The sequence below is a fragment of the Eriocheir sinensis genome, chromosome 51 (assembly GCF_024679095.1).
Source record: "Eriocheir sinensis breed Jianghai 21 chromosome 51, ASM2467909v1, whole genome shotgun sequence".
Classification (NCBI taxonomy): Eukaryota; Metazoa; Arthropoda; class Malacostraca; order Decapoda; family Varunidae; genus Eriocheir; species Eriocheir sinensis.
In genome coordinates, this window is record NC_066559.1 from 4,476,333 (window position 1) to 4,499,755 (window position 23,423).

At 42.7% G+C, this 23,423-nt stretch overlaps 1 protein-coding gene across 3 annotated transcripts in view; it reads left to right on the forward strand.

Annotated features, from left to right (window-relative positions):
* Window positions 1–23,423, forward strand: part of LOC126982574 (5-hydroxytryptamine receptor 1-like) — a 126,079-nt gene that overhangs the window by 19,217 nt on the left and 83,439 nt on the right. Inside the window, exon 1 of one of the 3 annotated variants that reach the window (XM_050834729.1) lies at window positions 1,097–1,158. The exons of 1 other annotated variant lie outside the window; for it this stretch is intronic. The gene's annotated coding sequence lies outside the window, so the exon portion shown is untranslated. Of the gene's footprint in view, window positions 1–1,096; window positions 1,159–23,423 lie in introns of those variants that run through there. One more of the 3 variants, XM_050834730.1, reaches the window with a different exon arrangement.

The window sequence follows — 23,423 nt, forward strand, 5'->3', positions numbered from 1 at the left end:
GGACAGTGTTACACCTGGCAATAGTAAATAAATTAAGCGTCAGTGCAAAACACGAATACTTGGCAGGCCTTGGCGAGGGTGTGTACACATTTGCTCGTCTTCCCAACTTCTTGCTTTACTTGTTTTGTTGGCTGGTCTTTATTCTTTCCATGTTTACATTTTCATTTCATTTTTTTTCTGAGTATTCGTTCGTTACCTGCTTCTTTTTATCAATTTTGCTTCGTCTTTTTCTTTTTTTTATTTTTTTATGCTCATTCTATCTCCTATTTTTCTTTTATTTCTTCTTCTCCGTCTTCTTTTTTTTTCATCTTTTTTTTATCTTCTTCTTCTTTTTCCACATCCTCTCCATTTCCTTCCCCGACTAGTCACTGTTATTTTTTTCCTCTTTTCTTACCTTTCTTTACTTAACCTTCAGTTCCTCCTTGAGCTGTTTACCTTCTACCTTTTTTTATCTATTTATTTACCTTTCTCCCTTCGGCTGCCTTCCCAATTGCCTGCCTGCTCACTTGCCTACCCTACACACACACACACACACACACACACACACACACGCACACCTTTCCTTTGGTTTATGTAAATGTACCCAAGAAGTTTGTACACACCAGTTGCCACCATCACCACCACCACCTCTATCATCATCATCACCAACAACCTCAACACCAACACCACCTCTACTATCATCACCACCACCACCAACAACAACAACAGCAACAACAGCAACATCAACAACAACAACAATACCCCGACCAAAAGTTACAAAAATAGGAAGTTGCTCTACTGAAGAAAGTTTGGGTGAAGTATGTAATCTGAAGGGTATCTCTCTCTCTCTCTCTCTCTCTCTCTCTCTCTCTCTCTCTCTCTCTCTCTCTCTCTCTCTCTCTCTCTCTCTCTCTCTCTCTCTCTCTCCTCCTCACTCTTTCGGTATTTTCCCTCTCTTTCTCTTTCTTCCCTTCTTTTATCTCTCCCTCCCTCAACATACATAGCAATCAGAGGAGAGATCGGTCAGGTGTTTGCGTGATTGCTTTCTTATTTTCTCTCTTTCTTTCATTTTATTTTTGTTCCTCACTCATTGTTCTTTTTCTTTCTCCCATAGGTAAGGGCGAGAGGGAAGAAGGAAGGCGTAGAAGCGTGAAAGACGATCCATAAAAGAGGAACAAGGTAAGGGAATGGAAGATGAAGGGAAAAAAAGGAGTGTATTAGAGAGTGCAACTTATATATTAACAAAAAAAAAAGAAAATACTTAGATGATGAAGGAGGCGAAGAAAGGAAGAAAGAGATGTTGTGAGAATGGATAGAAAGACGGAAAGAAAGAAAAAAGTATCTGTTTTGCGGAGAGAGAAAGGAAGTAATGAGATGGGAGATGGATAACGGAGGAGGAAGAGGATGGAGAGAGATGATGGAGTTGGTGTGGAGGAAGAGAGGGCATATGACACATCTCGGTGATGGAAGAGGGGTCAGGACGAACCAGGAACGAAAGAGGATTGGAAGATGGAAGAACAAGGAGGAGGAGGAGGAGGAGGAGGAGGAAAAGCATAGAGCGCCAGAGGGAGGATGAGAAAGCGAGAAAGGAAAAAATTAATGAGTTTGAGGAAATTAATTATAGATCTTCTTTCAAAATCTATTACCCCATTGTGCCTCAAGGTGTTGGTTTGGCGTCTCTACTCTTCCCCTCTCCCCCTCCCTCTTCCCCTCCACACACACACTCGCTCAAACTGATCTCTTCCATTTCGTATCTCTTTCTCATTAAGCCTCCTACAGTTTCCTCAATTCCGCCGTTTTCGTTTGGTCTCATACAGTTCTAATATCTACCACAAAAAATTTAGATGGACTTCATATCTGTGCTCGTTCAGTTGCCTCATTTTTCACACGATTAGGAGGCATTTTTTATTAGTTTTCCCTCAGCCATCTCATAATTTACACTCGCGCTCTATAAGGCATACAGTTTTAATGATATAACCCTTACAATTGTTCCAGTATACCCGGTACGATTTAGCGCATTGATAACAAAACAGGACCTTCCTACGTATTTGACCAACATTCTTCTTTCTTGCATTTCTTTTCGATGTTTTTTGGGGTGTGTGAATTATTAACATACTTGTGACGGACTAACTAACCTAGAAATATTAAACGTCACCTCTTCAAAATTCCATGTAGTAACTCTTAGGACACTTCACTTAAAATATTGATACTCGCCTCCTTTGGTACCAGTGCTCAGGGGAGATGATGTCTGGCGGGGGAGGGACGGGGGGAACTAAACATGAATATACTATAGTCTACCTCACAGCGCCTCTCTGGTAAAGGTCACACCCAACTCACATCACATCAAACATTTAGCATCCGAGGGCAAGAATCTACCACACTGGTTGCTGTATTATACTTCTGCTGTATTATTCTGTAGCGTCAAGGGAATGTGGAATGGACTAATTAGAAAAGTTATAAAAGTTGTCATAGTGTGTGTGTGTGTGTGTGTGTGTGTGTGTGTGTGTGTGTGTGTGTGTGTGTGTGTGTGTGTGTGTGTGTGTTTCATATAAAAAGTGTGGAATGTCTGACAATTAATTCTGGATATTAACAAAAAAGAGAAGAAAAGAGGAGGAGGAGGAGGAGGAGGAAGATGAAGTGGAAAAGTAGAAGATGGGATTATAAGTATCAGGAGGATTAGCAGGAGGATGAAGAGGAAGAGGAGGAGGAGGAAACATGGAACAGCAGGCACCAGAAAGTACGTTGCCCTATAATGAAGCTTCCTGACATTGTGATGAGATAAAATTCGCAAGCCAAATAAGTTACCTGCGGAACTGACTAAAACAATCACTAACCTAACGTGCGGTACCGATGAATTCCCTCCTGACGCAGCAACGTAATGATAAGTGCGATACGTGAAGATGATTGCTTTCTCGTTAACAACTTCTGCAGGAGGGATGAACCATTAGCTGATGAATCGGTGGGAGTTCTAAAAAAAAATCCTCCTGCAGTTGAGAAAACGCTGCCAAGTAAAAAAAAAAGCGGGGGGGGGGATGGAAGGGAGAAAGAAGAGGAAAAGAAAAAAATAACAGAAAAAGAAAAAGGAGTTAAAGAAAGAGAAGTAGCAGCTGGAGGGGAGCAAGAGGAACTGAGGGTTAGGGGAACGAGGATATAGACAAGGAGGGGGAAGGAGAATGAAGAAAGTAGAGGAGGAGGAGGAGGAGGAGGAGGAGATACTGAAAAAGAGACAAAAGAGGAAGGGAAAAAAAGGAAAGTGGCGCCGTTGCATCCAATCTATCTCACAGAGTCCTCGCTTTTCTCTCTCTCTCTCTCTCTCTCTCTCTCTCTCTCTCTCTCTCTCTCTCTCTCTCTCTCTCTCTCATTCTTTATTCTTATGTTATTCCTTCCCTCCGTGTGTCTGTGTTTTTTTCTCTTTTCTCTCCCTTCCCTTCTCTTGTTTCCTTTTCTTTCCTTCCCATCTTTTCCTTCTCTCCCTTCCTTCCTCTTGTTCCTCTTTCTTTCCTTCGTTATTTTCCTGCGAACAGTTTTTTCTTTCTTTTTATGTCTCCGTTCTGCATTCCATATCTGGTTCCTCTTTCCCTTCTCTCTCTCTTTCCTCCTCTCTCTCTCTCTCGTCTTTTTATTCCTCCCTCTCTTTCCTCTTCCTATCTCCCTTTTCTATCTACTTCTGTCATGTATATCCGTTCTATTCCTTTTTATTTCTCTCACTCCCTCTCTTTATTCTCTTCTTCCTCATTTTCTCTAAGGGGGGATCATATATTTTTTTTCCTGATATTTCTCTCGCCTTTTTTTCTCTTATTTCCTCTTCCTCCTCGTGGTTCGTTCCCCTGTGTCTTCGTTCTTGCTTCTTCTCATCTTTCAACTCATCTTCCTCTCTCTCCTCCCTCACGATCCTCAGAGGCAAACTATTCCTTCCTCTCTCTCGTATCTTGTCTCTTTTTTCCTCCTCTCTCCCCCCTCCTTCCCTTCCTCTTCCCCTCCCTCACTTCCTCTCATTTTCCCTTCCCTCCCCTTCCCCCTCCGCCTCCTCAAACCCCCTTCCCCCTTTTCTTTCATCTTCCCTTTCTTTTCCCTTCTGAGTCTTTTGCATCTTCTTCCTTCTCCTTTTTCTTCCCCTCTCCTCGGCTTCCTTCCTTCTTTCTCTCCTATCTCTCTCTTCCTCTTGCCTTCCTCCTCTTCCTCTCAATCTCCCTAACAATGTCATTTTCCTATCATTTTCCTTCCCCTCCCCCTCCCACTCTCTCCCCTAATCCCTCCTCCCCTTCTTCTCCCTTCCCTTGTGCATCATGTTGTTTCCTCTTTCTTCTTTTTCGTCTCCACTTCTCCTCTTCGTCCCCGAGCAGCGAACTCTTTCCTTCCTTCCCCTTTCCCTCCCTTTCCCCTTCCTCCCAATCATACCCTCCCCGCTTCCATCCCCGATCCACTCCCCTTCCTCCTTCCTCCCAATCATCCCCTCCCCCCCTTCATCCCCCATCTTCTCCCCTTTCCCCCGCGTCCCCAGCATCCCCAGGTGTTCGGATGTTGCAAAAGATAAAAAGCGGGAGATGAAAGAGCCCCAGGGAGCGACACCTTCCCCAGGGGCACGCGGGCTTAATGGTGCCTGGAGAATATTTCAACACCTGCAACAGCTCCTTCGATCCCCTAATGAAGCCGCCGCGTCGCCTGGAACACACCTGACGGGGCAGTAATATGGGATTGTTTTTAGTAATGGGTTGTGTTATGTAGGGACTTAGTGTTGTCTGGGGAATGTTCTGTTAATGAGATGTGTTGTCTGTGGTGTTAGTGTTGTTTGGCAGTGTTCTATTAATGGGTTCTGTTGTGTAAGGTCTTGGTGTTGTTTGGGAATGTTCTGTTTCCTATTCTGTGGATAAAAGTAGACTATAAAGAGATTAGTTCTTCGTATTACTCCTGCCTACGACTTAAACTCATTCAAGGGGAGAGTATCAAGGCACCACTTCACTCGAATTCGGCCGTGAAGCCTTGCAACGCGGCGCTCTAACCGATTGAACTACCGGAGCGTGTGTGTGTGTGTGTGTGTGTGTGTGTGTGTGTGTGTCCCAATACACACAAACACACACACACTGGGAATTCGTATCACTCACAAACAAAACTCAAAAATTATGTAACAAAATAAATATGCGCTTTAATAATTTATTCATGGCATTGCTAATCAACAGGTGTGTGTGTGTGTGTGTGTGTGTGTGTGTGTGTGTGTGTGTGTGTGTGTGTGTGTGTGTGTGTGTTGCACCTGTTGTTGTCACACCTGCAATGAAACAGTTATTTGAAATGCTTATTAAAAACACGATGAAAGTTTTACATAGCTCGCCCGCACGATATTAAATTCTGCGTTAGGAAATGCATTCATCCTCTTTTTTCAGTATTCTCATGGATAAAATGAAGGAGATGAAGAGGAGAAGGGGGAGGAGTATGAGGTGGAAGAGAAGGAGTAGGAGGAGTAGATGAGGCGAGAGAGAGAATAATACAAAAAAATGCTGTGTGAGGAAAGAAAGTAAATAAGAGGATAAAAAAAGATAAAAAAAATCCTACTGCGCCCTTATTTCATACTAGCTTCTCTTCCTTTCTCTTTACTAAGCCTCCTATCCAGTGGCCCTTTCTATATATACCTTCAGTTCTCTTTTACTCTTCTCCATCTCATTTTATTCCTTTACTTTTTAAACTTTAACTTCCATTTCCTCATCTTTTTTTTCTCCTATTCACTTTCTCCAGATTTGCACAAGCCCCAGAAGCCTCCTCCATCTCTCTATTCTTTTTCCGTTTTTCCCTTCAGTTTCTACTTCATCTTTTCCCTCCTCTATTTACTTATCCCACACCTGACCACGCCCCTCCAAGCCTCTCCACAGCTCCACACACCTGCCTGCCCCCTTACCTGGACCGTGGCGTGGGAGGGGGGGGAGGGACGAGGGCTGGGACTGATGAAGAGATGAGATAGGAAGAAGAGTAATGATGTATGTGTGTGTGTGTGTGTGTGTGTGTGTGTGTGTGTGTGTGTGTGTGTGTGTGTGTGTGTGTCTCTCTCTCTCTCTCTCTCTCTCTCTCTCTCTCTCTCTCTCTCTCTCTCTCTCTCTCTCTCTCTCTCTCTCTCTCTCTCTCTCTCTCTCTCTCTCTCTCTCTCTCTCTCTCTCTCTCTCTCTCTCTCTCTCTCTCTCTCTCTCTCTCGACCCACCTAACAATATTATTATCGGAAAGGTGAAGCAACAATGGGCTCTGATAATAGGGAAGGAGATAGGGTGAAAGGGAGGCAGGAAGGAATGTAGGAAGGGAGGAAAGAAGGAAGGAAGGAAGGAGGGAAGGTATAAGATAGAAACATGGAAACATGGAAACGCAGGCAACAGAAAGCCTATTGGCTCATTACGAGGTTGCCCGTTCTGGTGATTTAATCTGCTCGACAGCCTGGGGCCTGGGGAGCAGATGAAAGCACCTCGATATTGAGGAGCAGATGAAAGCGCCTCGATATTGAGGAGCAGATGAAAGCAACTCAATATTCAGTTTACTCCCGACGCAGCGAAGTGACGGTCGATTCTATATTTGAAGGAGTTGATAGTATTCGCATTTACTACTTCTGAAGGAAGATTGTTCCAGTGACGGATGACTCGGTTTGAAAAGAAACTCCTTCCGATGTCTGTGTTACATCGACTAGACTGAATGGGTAAACCGTTATTTCTAGTTCTTAGGTTGGTTTGCAATTCAAAGAAATTGGAGTAATCGACGTTATTGAATTTTTTTAGATACTTGAAGACTTGAATCATATCTCCTCGTAGGCGTCTTTTCTCCAATGTAAAGAGATTGAGTCGCTTGAGTCGTTCCTCGTACGGTTGAGCCCTTAAGGTTGGTATCATTTTCGTGGCGCGTCGTTGAATCCTTTCCAGTAAATCAATGTCCTTTCTGTAATTAGGAGACCAGAACTGTACTGCATACTCGAGGTGCGGTCTTACCATGGAATTATACAAGGATAGCATCACGTCTGGCGTTTTACACTCGAAGTTCCTCGCTATGAACCCGAGCATAGTGTTGGCTTTGTTGTATGCTTTTTACAGTGATTCGCGTGTTTCAGGTCACTGCTGATAGTGACTCCAAGATCCTTTTCCTCCTGCATCGCTTGCAGAGGTCTCCCATTCATGATGTATGTGTGGTTACTATTTCTGGACCCAATGTGCATGACTTTGCATTTGTCAACATTAAAGGACATTTGCCATTTTTCCGACCATTCGATAATGTGATTGAGGTCTTTCTGAATGATTTCGCAGTCGGTCTTTGTGAGGGCCTTTCCCCCCACCTTAGTGTCATCAGCAAATTTCGATATTGTGGATTTCAGTCCTGATTCGAGGTCGTTGATATATATGATGAAGAGAATGGGTCCCAGCACTGACCCTTGAGGCACTCCACTAGTGACTGGAAGCCAATCGGAAGGCTGTCCGTTGAGTAGTACTCGTTGTTTTCTGTCGGTGAGCCAATCTCTTATCCACGCGATCAGATTGGCTCCAATGCCCGCCGAGTGAGGGAAGGAAGTGAGGAAGGAAGGAAGAAAGGAAGAGAGGAAGGAGGGAAAGAAATGTGGAAGGGAGAACGAAGAGAATTCTGGTAGGAAGAAAGAAAGGAGGATAAGAAAGAAAACGTGGAATGGAAAAGGGAAGGTAGAAGGGATTGTCGCATGGAAGAAAGGTAGAAAAAAAAAAAAAGAAGAAGGATGGTTAAAAGAATTGATTGAATGAATGAAGGAAGGAAGGAAAGATGGTACGGTAATAGTTTGTTTGATAGGTAGAAAGGCTGGAAAAGAAAGGAAGGAAAGAATGAAAGAGATAAGACAGGACGGATGGAAAAAAGGAACGAGAGAATAAGGAGCAAAGAAAGGAAAATAAAAATACAATAGAGGTAATAAGGGAGGAATATGGCCAAGAAACAAGAGGGATAAACCACTTGAAGAAAACAAACATACATACTGAGAATGGTAAAATTAGCGTCAAGGAGAGAAATATATAAACAGGAATAATTAGTAACTTTCTCCCATACTAAACGAGAAGAATTTGAACAAGAGGAGGAAAGGGAAGAACGTGACCATCTAGGGTGCGGTGAGGTCTGAAATTAAGACATGTGAGATAGAGGACATGACGGGTTTCGAAGTGGTGGGAGGAGACAAGGAGAGGAGAGGAGAAGGGTGATGGGAGAAGAGTAGTGAGAAAGAGAGGGAAGGGAAGAGACGGGATGGGAGGAGAACGGAGAAGAGGGATAGAGAGGAGAGCTTGAGGCAAACACAGAGGAGGGAGAGGGAAAGAGAGAAGGGGAGAGGTTGAAAGCTGAGGAAATGAAGTTGAGATTACAGAGAGGAGGGAGAGTGAGGGAGAGAGAGGGGGAGGGTCGAGGTGAGCTTGAGGGTGTGGATATTGAGAGAGGAAGATTAAGGAAAAGAATTAGGTAGAAGGAAGGATGGGATTAGGAAGGATGAGGATGAGTTGATTGGTGAGTTCGACAAAAAAAACAAGGGTAGGTTTTGGAAAGGAGGAAGAGAAGTAAACAATAAACAGGGTAAGGAGGGATGAGGAAGAGATGGTTAAGAACTAAGAGAGAAACAAGGAAAGTTATTGAGAAGGAGAGAAGTAAACAGAATTAGGGAGGTTAGTTGCAAGGAAAAAAGAGGAGAAGAGATGCTGAGATGTGAGAAGGGATGCTGGGCGGGATGAGAGAGTGAAGAAGAGGTGTGAGAATATAGAGGAAGAGGTTGGGAGAGGGAATTGGGGTGGAGTGAGTCAGGATGGAGCCATGGAGGGGGGAGGAAGAGAAAGGAGAAATGTTGGACGGGACGGGATGAGAGTGATGCTGAGATGTGAAAATACAGAGTTGGATACAGAGAAATTACAAAGTTGGAACAGAGAATTAGGATTGAGTGATACAGGAAAGGGCCAGGGAATGGATTAGTATGTAGTAGGGAATATTTAGAAAGAGGCTGGGAAGGGTGATTTGGGGTGGAGTGAGTCAGGATGGAGCCAGGAGGAGGAGTAGAGGTTATTCGGCATCTGTGGAAGCAATTGTTGGCGGGTTATCCGATGACTGAAGCTCGTAATTGGATTGTTTGTTCAGGTGAGATTACGTGGGTGATGGGGAGACAGGTAGGGGGGGTGGAGGAGAGGGAGGGAAGTAGGGGGCGAGAGGATAGGATGGGAAGGACGGAGGAAGGAAAGGGAGGATAGAGAGAGGAGAGGAGAAGGGAAGCTGAGAAATGAGATGGATCCTGAAAAGTGAGTGAGTGGGGGAGGGAGGGAGATGGGGAGAGGGAGCGAAGGAGGTAGGAAGGGAGAGAGAAGGAGGAAATGGAGAACTCAGATAGGGAGGTATAGTATGATAGAAGAAAGAAAGGAGAGTGAACAAAGAGATTAAAGAGTAGGGAGTGAAGAAGGAAATGAGAGAGAGAGAGAGAGAGATTGAATAAATAGAATGGCAGAGTAAGAATATTGGACCCAGTCGAGTAGAGGAAGACTCATCTCTCTCATTCCCTCCCTTTCCTGCCTCCTCCTTCTCCTTTTTCTATTTTTATTTATTCTACCTCATCTATTCCCTTTCCTATTTTTCCTAGTGATTTGCCGTTCCTCCTCCCTCTTTCTCTCTTTCACACGTTCCTCCTACTTCTCTTTCCTTCGTTCTTCATTCTCCTTTATCATTCTCTCCTTTTCCTGCCTCTTCTGTTTCCTTAATGTTTATCTTCTTCATTTCTTCTTTTCCGATTTAATTCCTCTTCTTCCCCATAATTTACTTCTCTGCCTCCTTTTTTTCTTTCTTCTTCTTCTTCTCTTCTACCTCCTCTTTATCTTCATTCTTCGTGTTCCCTATCTTTCTATTACCTTATCTTCCTCGCTTCTTGTCTCTCTCCCTTCTTCTTTCAATTTTCTTCTTCCCTCTTATTATCTCTTCTCTCGTTCCTCTTTTATCATCCTTTTCTTTCTTCCATCCTTCCTTCCTTGATTCCTTATTCCTCCCATTTTCCTTTTTTCCTTCTTTCTTCCTCACTTCCTCACTCCCTCCTCCATTAGACGCCGTTGGAAGGACAGAGTGGCTCGCAAATATAGTGACTAAATTTTACTTCATAATTTCGTAACCTTGACCTAGTCCTCTCTCTCTCTCTCTCTCTCTCTCTCTCTCTCTCTCTCTCTCTCTCTCTCTCTCTCTCTCTCTCTCTCTCTCTCTCTCTCTCTCTCTCTCTCTTATACGTTTTTTTCACCCGCTTTACAATTTCAGTTTCTTCTTTTTCCATCATTCTTCATCTTCACTCCAGTGTTTACATATTCCTTTTCTGCTATCTTCCTTCTCCTCATCCTTCTCTCCTTTTTATTTCTCTTTTATTTTCGATGTTTCTACTTCTCATTTATTTTGCTATCCCATTCCTTGCTTATATTTTTTCTTCTTTGTTCTTCCTTTCCTTCTTTACGCTCTCCTGTTTTCTCTCTTTTTTTATCATTCCAGTATGCTTCCTCTACTTCTTTGCTCATTCCAGTTATCTCTCTCTTTCTCTTTTCATTGTTTATCCTTTCCATCTTTACTCTTTCCTGTTGTCTCGCTCCTCATCTCTTTCATTATGCTTCCTCTCTTTGTTTTGCCTTTTCAGCTTCTTCTCTCTTCCGCTCTTCTTTAACCCTTTTATCTCCCCTTCTCTGGTCTCTCTCACTTTTCTTCTCTTCCTCCCTTCTTCCCTGCTCCCCTTTCCCTTCTTTACGATAATGCGTTTCCCAAAGCTTAAAATCTTATGACATATATTCCAATTACGATTTTCTTTTGCTGGTGTTCCGAATTTTCTGTTCTTTGTTTTTTTTTGTTTACTTAAGGGTCGAACACAATATCTTTACAATTTATGTTTAACTCATTATTAATATATTCCTTTGGTTAGTTACGTCATCCTCTCTCTTCTCCTTCTCCTTCCTCCTCCTCCTACTCCCCTTTCTCTTCCTCCTTTACCTTGCTCCACCTCCTCCTCCTCCTCTTTCTTCTCCTTCTCTTGCTCATTTTCCTCTTTCTCTCAACCGTGTCTTCTTATTCCTACTCCTTTTCCTTTTCCTCGTCCTCCTCCTTCTTCTCCTCCTTCTCCTTCCTCCTCCTCCTCCCCTTTCTCTTCCTCCTTTCCCTTGCTCCACCTCCTCCTCCTCCTCTTTCTTTTCCTTCTCTTGCTCATTTTCCTCTTTCTCTCAACCGCGTCTTCTTATTCCTCCTCCTCTTTCTTTTCCTCCTCCTCCTCTTTATTTTCCTCCTTCTCCTCCTCCTTCTCCTCCCCCTAGAAAACTCCCATAAGTCTCCTTTCTTCTTTCACCCTCCCTTCCTCCCGTTACTCACCCCTTCTTTCTTCTCCCTCTACCTCCTTCATATGGCTCCCTCGCGTCTTCGTCCACCTTTCTCTCCTCCTCTTCTCTCTACTCTTCCCTCCTTCCTCCCTCCTCTACCTCTCCCTTCCTCTCTACTACCTCTCTCCCTCCTTCCCTTCCTGTATGTCTTGGTCATGGGTGAAATATTACAGGAGTTCGCCCTGAAATATATTACCTCTATGCAGCAGCGGCGCCTCATCCTGGCAAAACACACACACACACACACACACACACACACACACACACACACACACACACACACACACGTACGTACGTTTCGTTGTATCTTTCTTCTTTCTCTCTATCTCTCTGCATTTCATTTTTTATCGCCTTTATCTTATCTCATATTCCCCTCTCTGATAGTATTTTTTTTTCTTTTTATCGTTTATATTATTTTCCTTTGTGTCCATATTTTCTCGTCTCTTTCTCTCCTCTTTTTATATCCTCTTATATATATTCCTCATTATCTTCCATATTTTCTCGTCTCTCTTTCACTCTCTCTCCCTCTCTGTCTTTCTATCTATCCATCTATCTCCCTTTACTTCCAGTGTTGTGCAAAAATACAAATATAAATAGTAACTTAAACGCATGACCGTTGCACAAAGTTAATGTGATACGGAAAATGTACAGCAACAAAACACTGGAAGGATTAAAAGATGAGCTTGGTGAAGGGGACAAAGGAAGGGGAGAGTCAGGGCAGAGAGAGAGAGAGAGAGAGAGAGAGAGAGAGAGAGAGAGAGAGAGAGAGGAAGGTGATAAGGGGTAAACAGAGACTGACAGAAACAAGAAGACAGACAAAAGAAAAGAAAAGGAGAGAGGAAAATAGTGTAAGAGAAAGGTGTGATTTACCTATTCGTGTGTGTGTGTGTGTGTGTGTGTAATAGTCCATGTATTTGTCTGTATTTTGTAGTGTAAATAGTAATGTTAGAATGATAATAATAATAATAATAATAATAATAATAATAATAATAATAATAATAATAATAATAATAATAATAATAATAATAATAATAATAATAATAATAATAATAATACAAATACATTTATGAGGATGTTAAGACGCAATATCCTATTAGAGTAATTAGGAGCGGGAAAAAAAAACGGACGAGTGTGAGCAGAGAACGGTAATCTCATCAGCGTTTTTAGTACCTTAATTAGTAAACAGGTGGCAGGTGGCGGGGGAGACACAGAATGGAAGAGAGGAAAAAGCGAAAGTGGCCGTGAAGTGGAGGTGGAAGGAAAGAGAAGAGGAGGCGTAGGAGGAATAGAAGCAGGATAAGATAAAAGAAGGAAGAGAAAGAAGGAAAGACATAAAATGGAAAAAAAAGGGAAAGTAGCCGTGAAGAGGAGGTGGAAAAGAAGAGAAAACGAGGATGAGGAGGAGGAAAAGAAGCAGAATAAGAGAAAAGAAGAGAGACAAAGAGATGAGGTAGGAGGAGATGGGAGAGATATAGAATGGAGGAAAGAAAAAAAGGGAAAGTAACGGTAGATTGAAGGTGGAAAAGAAGACAAGATGAAAAGTAGAAGGAAGAGGAGATGGATAAAAGAAGAGGAGATGAACGAAGAAAGAGAGGAGGAGATGGAGGGAGGTGAGAGATGAGTGGAGCAAAGAAAAAAAGTAAAGAGGCCGTGGAGTGGAGGTGGAAGATAAGATAAAATGAGGAGTATGAAGAAGAGAAAGATAAAAGAAGTACAGATAAAGAGAGAAAGGAACTGGGGGGAGTGGAGGCGTAAAAGGGGGAAGAGATGAAAGACGAGGAAGACGAAGAAGAGGGAAAGGGGGAGGAAAAAGTGGTGGCGACTTTGGCGGAAGAGGAGGAGGAGATTGAGTTGGAGGAAGAGGAAGAATATGAAGAGGAGAAAAAGAAGAGGTTGAGGGATGAAGATGAGATCGTGCAAGACTAAAAAGAAGAAGAAACAGAAGAGAGGAGGCGGAGAAGCTTGTGGTGGTGATGGTACTGGTGGGAGGAGGAGGAGGAGGAGGAGGAGGAGGAGGAGGTAGAGGCGGAGGAGGAGAGGTTGAAGACCCACTAATGGCAAGCAGCTGCTGTATTTATTCCGAGGAGGAGCGGAAGAGGATTTTAATGCATAAATGTTGGGCTGAGTTTAACGTTGTGTGGCGGAGATGAAAACTTTTTAATTGCTTCCACTCACGACGAGGATGAGGAGGGATAGAGGAGAAAGAAGGGAGATAAAACTATAGTGAAGATGGAGGAGTGAAATTGGAGGAGGAGGAGGAGGAGGAGGAGGAGAAAACATGGAAATGCAGGCAACATAAAGTCTCTTGAGCTTATTACAGGTTGCCCGCTATGGTGATTTAATCTGCTGGATAGTCACTTGGTATCCGCAGAACAGATGAAAGCACTTTGGTATTCAGTGTACTCCTGACGCAGCAAAATGGCGGTCGACTCGATTTTCAAAGAAGTTGATGGCGTTCGTATTTACTAGTGAATGAAGATTTTTTCCAGTGGCGGATGACCCGGCTTGAGAAGAATCTCCTGTCAATGTCTGTACGACTTCGTCTCGCTTAACCCGGTAGCAGCGACGGGCCAAATCTGTGGCTTTACCGTGTACCAGCGACGGGCCAAATCTGAGGCCTTACCGTGTACTAGCGACGGGCCAAATCTGTGGCTTTACCGTGTACCAGCGACGGGCCAAATCTGTGGCTTTACCGTGTACCAGCGACGGGCCAAATCTGTGGCTTTACCGTGTACCAGCGACGGGCCAAATCTGTGGCTTTACCGTGTACCAGCGACGGGCCAAATTTTTGCCCTGATATAAACCCCCAAAAATAGATGATTCATATACTGATCACAAATGCGTTGATATTAATTGTGAAATGGTTTGCGCGAGTGATGATTTTTTTCTCATTTTTCTCGCTTAGAGGGGCCTTTAAAAAACATGACCCACGCAGCTACCGGGTTAAATTGGTAGACCGTTATTTTTAGTTCTCAAATTGGCTTGTATCTCAAATCCTTGGAGTGGTCGGCTTACTTCTTCAGTTACTTGAAAACCTGAATCAAACGCCCTCGTTAACGCCTCTTTTCCAACGTGAAGAGGTTGGTTGAGTCGCTCTTCGTACGGTTGAACTCTTACGGCTGGAATCATTTTCGTAGCGTTGTGCTGAACCATTTCCATTACTTTTATATAGGAGCAGTAATTAGCGAGCTTCTTTTCGTTGTTTTCCGTTTTTTCTTTGCCCTTGAGCTGCTTCCTTTGATGTAAAAAAAAAAAAGTATATATTTTACTATACAATCCTCTTCCTTGAAATTTTATCGCGATCATTTTTCAGCTCTTTTGCCCTAAGTTTTCTGTTTTCTTCGTCCTGCTTATTACACACTCATTCTGGTGTTTTACTCTAATCTTTATCGATGCTGATCAATAACCAATCACCTCTATTTATCCTCCTCCTCTTCCTTCTTCTCCTAATCATCTTATCGATTTCAAGTACAGATTTCCTACTTAAGAGCCGCAAGCAGGAGTTGAGGGAATTTGCAGCTATTACAGAAACTTGTCGGTTGTACAGTTTTTTTTTTTTTTCAATAATAAAAAAGTAAAACAATATTTAAGTACAGTACGACAAGCAAACAAACAAACAAACAAACAAACAGGGCAGGGATTATGTATATATAGTGTACCCAATGAGAGAGAGAGAGAGAGAGAGAGAGAGAGAGAGAGAGAGAGAGAGAGAGAGAGAGAGAGAGAGAGAGAGAGAGAGAGAGAATTAATGTAGAGACTCTGGTTTACGTTGTAAGAAAGTGATGAATGTTCAATCACACTCAGTCACTTTCATCTCCAGTCAATACCCGCACCACCACCACCACCACCTCCCCAGCACCTGCCACACAGCATCCCCGCCACCTGCTGCTCCGCCACGTGTCTCTCCTTAGGTGTTAAAAACGAGGACGGAGACGCGATAAATGTTCATTGTTGCAGCTGAAAGGAGGGACGACATGTACCTTGCAATAAGACCTGACACTACTACTACTACTACTACTACTACTACTACGACTACTACGACTACTACTACGACCACTACTACTACGACTACTACGACTACTACTACGACCACTACTACTACTACTACTACGACTACTACTACGACTACTACTACTACTACTACTACTACTACTACTACTATTTTTATTATTACAAGCACTATAACTATTACTACTATCATTGCCATTACTACTACCTTTAAAAAAATATTACTCATGTTAATTTTAATAATAATGTTTCAATAATAATATTCTGTTGCTATTCCCACTGCTGTTCCTGCTGCTGGAATGGACATGAACTAAAAATTTGTACTGTTGCCAAAACTAGATGACAAATGATGACAGGATGATGATGGTGGAGCAAGGTGGAGGTACGAGTGGTGGTGGTGGTGGTGGCGGTGTTGGTACGGGTGGTAGTGGTGGTGGCGGTGGTAGTGGAGGTGATGGTGGTTGGGAGGAGAGACGGGTCTGTGTAAAGTGGTGCTGAGTGAGTGATTGATTCAGTCAGTCAGTCAGTCAGTCAGTACGTTAGTCAGTCAGTCTCTCTCTCTCTCTCTCTCTCTCTCTCTCTCTCTCTCTCTCTCTCTCTCTCTCTCTCCACTAATCTACACTTTTTTGTACTTCTTTAAATGTTTCCCTGTATATCATTAATTGCATCATATGAGAAATAAAGTTAAAGCAAGAAGAACGCGGAAAGAGAGCGAGGAAGGGAAAGGAAAGCCAGAATTAGGAGAGCAACGTAAAAATATGAGAACGATGGCAATAATAATAATAATAATAATAATAATAATAATAATAATAATAATAATAATAATAATAATAATAATAATAATAGTATAAATAAATTAACTAGGAACCTTAATAACTTTCATGCCAGTTTCTACCTGTGCAACACCTTTCCTCATTAACCTCTCGTTCACCTGGGAATGGCGGGAGGGAAGGAATAAGGGCTCGGTGAAGGAACGGGCTGACGGGAGAGAGAAGGAAGGGAAAGGAACGTCAGGAGGGATAGTCTCTCCTTCTGTCTTCCTCTTTCTCATCCTCTTCCATTCCCTTCCCTTCCTTTTCCCCTTCCTTGTTTTTTCGTCTCGAGAATGCTAATCAGACTTAATCTTTTTAATTCGCATTTTTTCGATCCCTAAAATCTCAAGGGCAATGGTTTAGTGTGTGTGTGTGTGTGTGTGTGTGTGTGTGTGTGTGTGTGTGTGTGTGTGTGTGTGTGTGTGTGTGTGTGTGTGTGTGTGTGTGTGTGTGTTTCTTTTTTTTTTCATTGCAACACTATAATGGCAACTTTCCTATACTATTAGTCGCCATCACAAGTTTTCATATAGTTTTTGTTTTCTTTCTTTTTGACATCATATATTTTCTTTTAAGCACATATCTTCTATTTCCTTTCAGCCCTTTTTCCCGTCGTTTCTTTCTTCCTTTTCTTCATTCCTTCCTTCTTTCATCCCTTTCTCTTTCCTCTCTTTCTCCCTCCCTTCCTCTGTTCCTGTTCTCCTTTTGACGGCCACCTCTCCCGCTTCCTCTTTCCTCCCTTCCTCCCTTTCTCTTTCCTCGCTTCCTCTCTTTCTCTCCTCCCATCCTCCCTTCCTCTTTCCTACCGTCCTCTTTCCTGCCTTCCTCTCTTCCTCCTTTCTTCTTTTCCTTTTCACATCCCATGCTCTTTCCCCTCTTCCTCTTTTCTCCCTTCCTCCCTTTCTCTTTCCTCCCTTTCTCTTCACCCTTCAACATCCCCCTCCCTCGCACAAGCTTCTTTAACATATAAACGAAGGATTTCAATTATTTCACAGCAGAAAAGTGAGCGAGAATTAAGAGACAGCAAGTGGTCCTCTCACGCCCCTGGGGATTAAAGCGATAAAGAGAGAGAGAGAGAGAGAGAGAGAGAGAGAGAGAGAGAGAGAGAGAGAGAGAGAGAGAGAGAGAGAGAGAGAGAGAGAGAGAGAGAGACTAGACTATGGATTTCAGGGGATAAAGTATGAACAGGGGAGTCAGAGAATAAAAGAAGGGTGCAGAGGGAAGGTGAGAAGGGAACTGAGCGCATCGGAAAAATATAATAGTTGGTCTGTTTCATAAGTTTGGCAATGGATGGACTTTGTAATGGCAGTGACGGAGCAGTGTGGGAATATTTCCATTTTAAATTCAGGTGCTTTTATTTCAATCATTTTTTCTCTTGTTATTCAGTAAAGGATATCATCTGAAGAGGTAAAATAAGAAGATACAAAAAGTACCCGTCTAAAATTAACTGAATCGTGTAATTAATGGAGAAGCATAGCATACTCTCAGGCCATTAGAAGTTTTTTTTTTTTTACAGGAAAGGAAGTAGTTCAAAGGCATAACAAAAGTGTAGGGAAAAAAAAGCCCACTAAAAGCTGCTTCCTAAAAAGATAGAAGTAAAGAGTTGCCAAAAGAGAGGTCAATTTCGGGTGGAGCGGTGTCCTGATCCTCGACTATCCTTACAAGATATATTAAGGCGTCAGGTAAGGGATTCTGAATAAACACCTGAGCTCTACAATGCGCGGTTTCCCTGTGTTGGGGTTTTGCGGGATTTTTTTATTCTGATGAAGTGCATCGTTCCATTACAGATGTGAGAAAAACATATCACCGTACCAATTATCCACGACGTGTCTAACAGTGATCGTTGCATGTACTGTTGAGCACCAGAACACATGTCAATTAGTATTAGTATAAAGGGCAATATTGTGTAGAGTTTTATAGAGAAAATATCACATACCTAAAGTAAATAAAAAACTGAAAAACTCGTATCATGCAAGGAAATTCAATGTTGGTGCTTGGGGCGACGGCTGAAGGTGGGAAAAGTGATTACGTGCCACAGGTAACCAAATGGCAGGTGGGCTGATTAGGCGGCGCTGGCAACACCTGGATGAGATGGACAGGCAGAGTAGGGGAAGGGGCGAAGGTAAGGGGACGTGAGGGGAAGGAGGAGGAGAGGGAGGTGGCGGAGATGAATTTATGCATGTGGTAGGAAAGGTGAGGAATGCATTTTATTTTTTTTAATAACACTGAATGAGTTTTTAGCTTTAACTAAATTATTCCCCTGGAAATTTTATCACACTCCCAGACTAAACTCATTATACTTTTGGTTTATTCAATCAAACTTTAGCTGCCAGGCATGGGGAGGGACTCGAGGGAGGCTGATATTTACTTCTCATGGTCAATTTTAACTTTTTTCATAGGCATAACATTTTCCTTTTTAAACCTTTAACCACTGATGAAGTTGACAATATTTATCTCACGTAATTGACTGTTCTTTCGGCCACCTCTTCGAATTCTTTACAGGAGCAGCGAGTAGCGGGCTTTTTTTTATTGTTGTTTCCTTTTTTGTGTGCCCTTGTGCTGTCTCCTTCGCTGTAAAAAAAAATCACACTGGCCGTTAGCACAAAGCAAGAACCCAAAAGACTGCGACACGAACGGAAAAATGAAAAAAAAAAAGATTCGAAAGATTTACATAGATAGTTAGATCACATAGACCCTATGATCCAGTGTAGGTGGTGTGTCCTTAGACTTAAGTGAATTTATATCAAACCAAATACCACCAAGACTTTTAATTTCTACTCTAGTGAATGTTAAAGTGAAGAAACTGGCGGTCGAGTTTCTGTTTAAATGAATCAACTGTAATGCTTTGGACCATCGTACGCTGTGTTGCCCAAGGAAGAGTGAGAAAGAGGGGCCTGTGTACACTAAGCCTAACACACACGCACACACACACACACACACACACACACACACACACACACACACACACACACACGTGGAAACACTCTGCACATATTGACATTGTTTCGGCGCGTGTTGTGTGCACCAATAGACACAGAGGAAGAGAGCAAAGCCGTTTGTGTGTGTGTGTGTGTGTGTGTGTGTGTGTGTGTGTGTGTGTGTGTCGAGTTCTACGTATCATCTGAAAGCCTCGGTTCTAACAGGAAGCGGAATTACATGACGTTTTTTCCTATTCATTACCAAAAGAAGTCTTGACATTTGTATTATTGCGCCACCTAAACTCATATGTTGTTGTTGTTGTTGTTGGTGGTGGTGGTTTTGTTGCTGTTGTTGTTGTTGTTGTTGTTGTTGTTGTTGTTCTCTCTCTCTCTCTCCTAAATAAGTGGATGACCCGCTCTTTATTTTTTTCCCTTCCTCACACACGTGCAACATTTTTTTTCCCCGCTAACTCAACTTCATTATGTCTAAACTTATGTAATAAAAAAACTAAAACATATCAGAGGAAGCCGTCATTGTGTTCATAAACTTTTCTCTCGTTTTATTTCTATTCGCGTGTCATATTTTTAGACAAAGTAAAAATTAAAGGCTTTCAAATAATTATACTTTACATTTTTTTTTTGCTCCGTCACTTTGGGCAAAAATGTAACGAGTCTTTCTTCCTCTCGTGATAAAAAAAAAAAGCAGTCACTGTGAGAGGAAATGAATCTGTAAAAGTTTGTGAGGGTTGAAGGATTCGCTTGAAGTTATATAAAAGTGATGATATATTTGTAGGAGAAAACCAGCGTAAAAATTATTTCATGTTCCATTTCTTTTTTTTCTCATTCATTTTGTTATTTTAGTTTCATATCATTTCTTTTCTTCTCCTTCAATATGATTTGTTTTCTTCTTTTTCGTTCCTTAATTAAATTTCGGATTCATTGATATGTTTGTTCCTTTGTCTTATTTATTTTCTTCTGTATTTTCCTTTCATTCATATTTTTGATTACATGCACATATAAACATTATTTTTCTTTGTTGTGTGTGTGTGTGTGTGTGTGTGTGTGTGTGTGTGTGTGTGTGTGTGTGTGTGTGTGTGTGTGTGTCTTTTATAACACACACACACACACACACACACACACACACACACACACTCACACACACACACGAAGCCAATTTTCTCCACGACACGTACACGAAAAAGCCCTGAAGCTGCATTGCATGTCTTCCGCTCCTCTTCTCCCCCCTCTCCCCCCTCTCCTCTCTTCCCCTCTTCCTCTTCCCTCCCCCTTTCCCAACACTCCATCCCTTCCTTCCCTCTCCCCTCACCTCTCCAACGCCACTCCTCCTCTCGTCCCCCTTCCCTTACCCTCAACCACTATATCTTTCCTTTCCACTCAATCTCTCTCCATCCCTTCAGCCATTCTCTCCTCTTCCTCTTCGCTCCTCCACTAACTCTTTAATCTTTTTCCCTCTTTTTCCATTTTTCCGCACCGTGTTTTCCTTTACAGCTTCTCTTCGTTACATCCTTTTCCTCTTCCCTTCACTCCTACACTTTGATATCCATTCCCTTCTCTTCTTTCACTCTTTTAACTTTTTGTAACCTTAACCTAAACATTCTCTATTCATTTCTTTAACCCTTACATTTTTATACTTTGCTGGTTCTTCAAGATTTTAGGTTCCAATCAATAGTTCACGGCTTAAGTACTAGTCAACCAAATACCTTTCTTCCATATTAAGCAAGTATACCAACGAATCTTCCCTTCGATGTTCTGTAGAAATGATATGAAGATGATTATGAACACTTGAATTACTTAAACTGCCAATCTATTTACCCATTTTCTTCGTGATTTTTCATCCTCTCCCTCTCACTCTATCAAATGATCTCAACTTCAACGCCAAGCTCCCCATTCTACCCACTACGTATTTTCACTCAACTCCTATTTTGCCTTCCTCATCAGCATAGTCCTCATTCACATCCTTGTTCCACCCAATCTCCTTTTCTTATCCCGTATCCCTCCACACCCACCATACTTTTCGTTCTCTTCACATTGGCCTAAATCCTTTTATGCAATTCATTTTTAACCTACTTTTCTTTTGCCTATTTCTAACCCATTTCAAGGTATCTTCTGTTTTGCTTTTGGTTTTCTCCACTTCCTTTTCTTCCAATCCCTTTCCTATTTTCCATCCTATTAGCTCATTATGTATATCTCTCCATTGCTTTGCCTTGCCTGAATCTTATAACTTCTTCCCTCATCTCATTCCTTACCCTAAAACCCCCAAACACTCGCGTCTGAACCACTTATCAATCTTCCTTCTTATTATTCCTTTAATCGAACCCCCCACAACTAAGCTCCTCACTACCCCTTCTTCAACCTTCCTTCTTCTCATTCCCTACACTGGCTTCTCAACCTCGTATAAACCTTAGTTCTTATTATTGCTTATCTTGAAACACCCAAACACAACTCCTAAACTCAATTCCTTAAGCCTAACGAACATTGTCTATCCTCCAACTCAACGTCTCCTTCCTCCATCTTATATTCGCTTCCTCCCTACACATTGAAGAACCACTGCAGAAGAATTAAGAGAGAAGGAAATAGGTGAGCGAAAGATAAGTAAGTAAGTGTATGCCCAGTCTGTAATAAGTGTAATGTATAAGTGTCCGTTTTCCTGTCAGTATTTGGTTAGTGAAGAAAACGGTGCAGAGGGAACGAGCTGAAGATGTGGTGTCAGCGTGTGCCCTCAGTTGCGATTCTCTTAAAAGAAAGTGGGAGGAAAAGAATTCGGGTTTCGCGGAATTAATAAAGAGTGTCGAAAGAATTATTATGTAGTGGCTGTGAGGGTCGTTAGGAAGAGAGAGACCGTGTGTACGTGTGTGTGTGTGAGTGTGTGAGTGTGTGAGTGTGAGAGTATGTGAGTATGGAAAGAGGGCTTCGTTAGACTGTTTTGAGGAAGAAAATTGTGCGAGAGAAAATAAATGGGAAAGATGAAAGAAAAGGAAGGAAAAAGAGGAACAGGAAAGGAAATGGTAAATGAAAAAACAGGTCTAGGAAAAGGAGAGAAGAGAATAGGGAGACAAAATGAGAATCAGACAGAATAAAAAGAGATGCGTGGGAGTATCAAAAGACGAGCAAACTAAAAATAGAGCCCAGATAATGACCACGAAAGAGAGGCCGAGCCCTTTTCACTTGATCCATTAAAATCACAAAGCTACGATCAGGAGGAGGAATATTCATGCGATTGGAATTAAAATATGAAAAGGATAGCTGCATTTCCTCCTCCTCCTCCTCCTCCTCCATTTTCTTCTATCGTGACCTCGACCAAATCTCCACAAGGTTATGGGACAAGAAACCCACTCAATAATGCTAGATAGTGTTTGTTTGTTTGTGTGAGCGTGTGCGTGTGTTTGTGTGTGTGTGTGTGTGTGTGTGTGTGTGTGTGTCTGTGTGTGTGTGTGTGTGTGTGTGTATTTGCTCATGAGTCCAGACCTGGTAAGCCTTTCATCGTGGTCCTTTCTTCATCAACGCAAGTCTGGCCTTTACATTACGTCGACGTGAAAGTTTGCTGAGGTCACCGTCGCTGTGTTCCTTAATTCAGTTGGTGCGAGACTTGCTGATGCAGACACACACATTGGATAAACCGGTTCATATTATATAATGTCTCATAAGCACGGAGATAGAGATAGATAGATAGAGAGATAGAGATAGATAGATAGAGAGAGAGAGAGAGAGAGAGAGAGAGAGAGAGAGAGAGAGAGAGAGAGAGAGAGAGAGACCCTAAGGAAACCTGACGGAGACCTGGCCATCACCAGCCGGGAAAAGGCTGACCTGCTGGCCTGTCACTTCAGTCAAAAGATGACAACCCAGGAGCCAGACAGGCAGCCGCCCACCCTCCCCCAACTCATCGCCTCAAGACTAGAGAATCTCTGAGGACGCTGTCAGGAGACATCTGAGGGCGTCAACACCAGGAAGGCGCCAGGCCCTGACAGCGTGAGTCCGCCCAGATCTTCCGGCGATGCGCCTGCACAGTGGAAGGAGGCCAGAGTCACACCTGTACACAAGAAAACTCCCAATCATCAGCAAGATATTTGAGAGGATCATCGAGCAATTGACATCCTTCCTCGAGGAAAACCACCTGCAGTCACCGAAGCAGTTTGGTTACCTCAGACCTCCTCCTTCTCCTCTCAAAGTCCTGGCATGACGCCCTTGATGACTCGACCAGCTTCTCCGTCCTTGGACCTATTCTGTGGAACATATACTTTAACGACCTCCTGCAAACCATCCTGGCAGCAAGCGCTTACGCCGACGACTGCACCCTCTCCAGAACATACAAGAGGGAGGAAGCCCAGGACGTGATAGAGTCCGTCAACAGA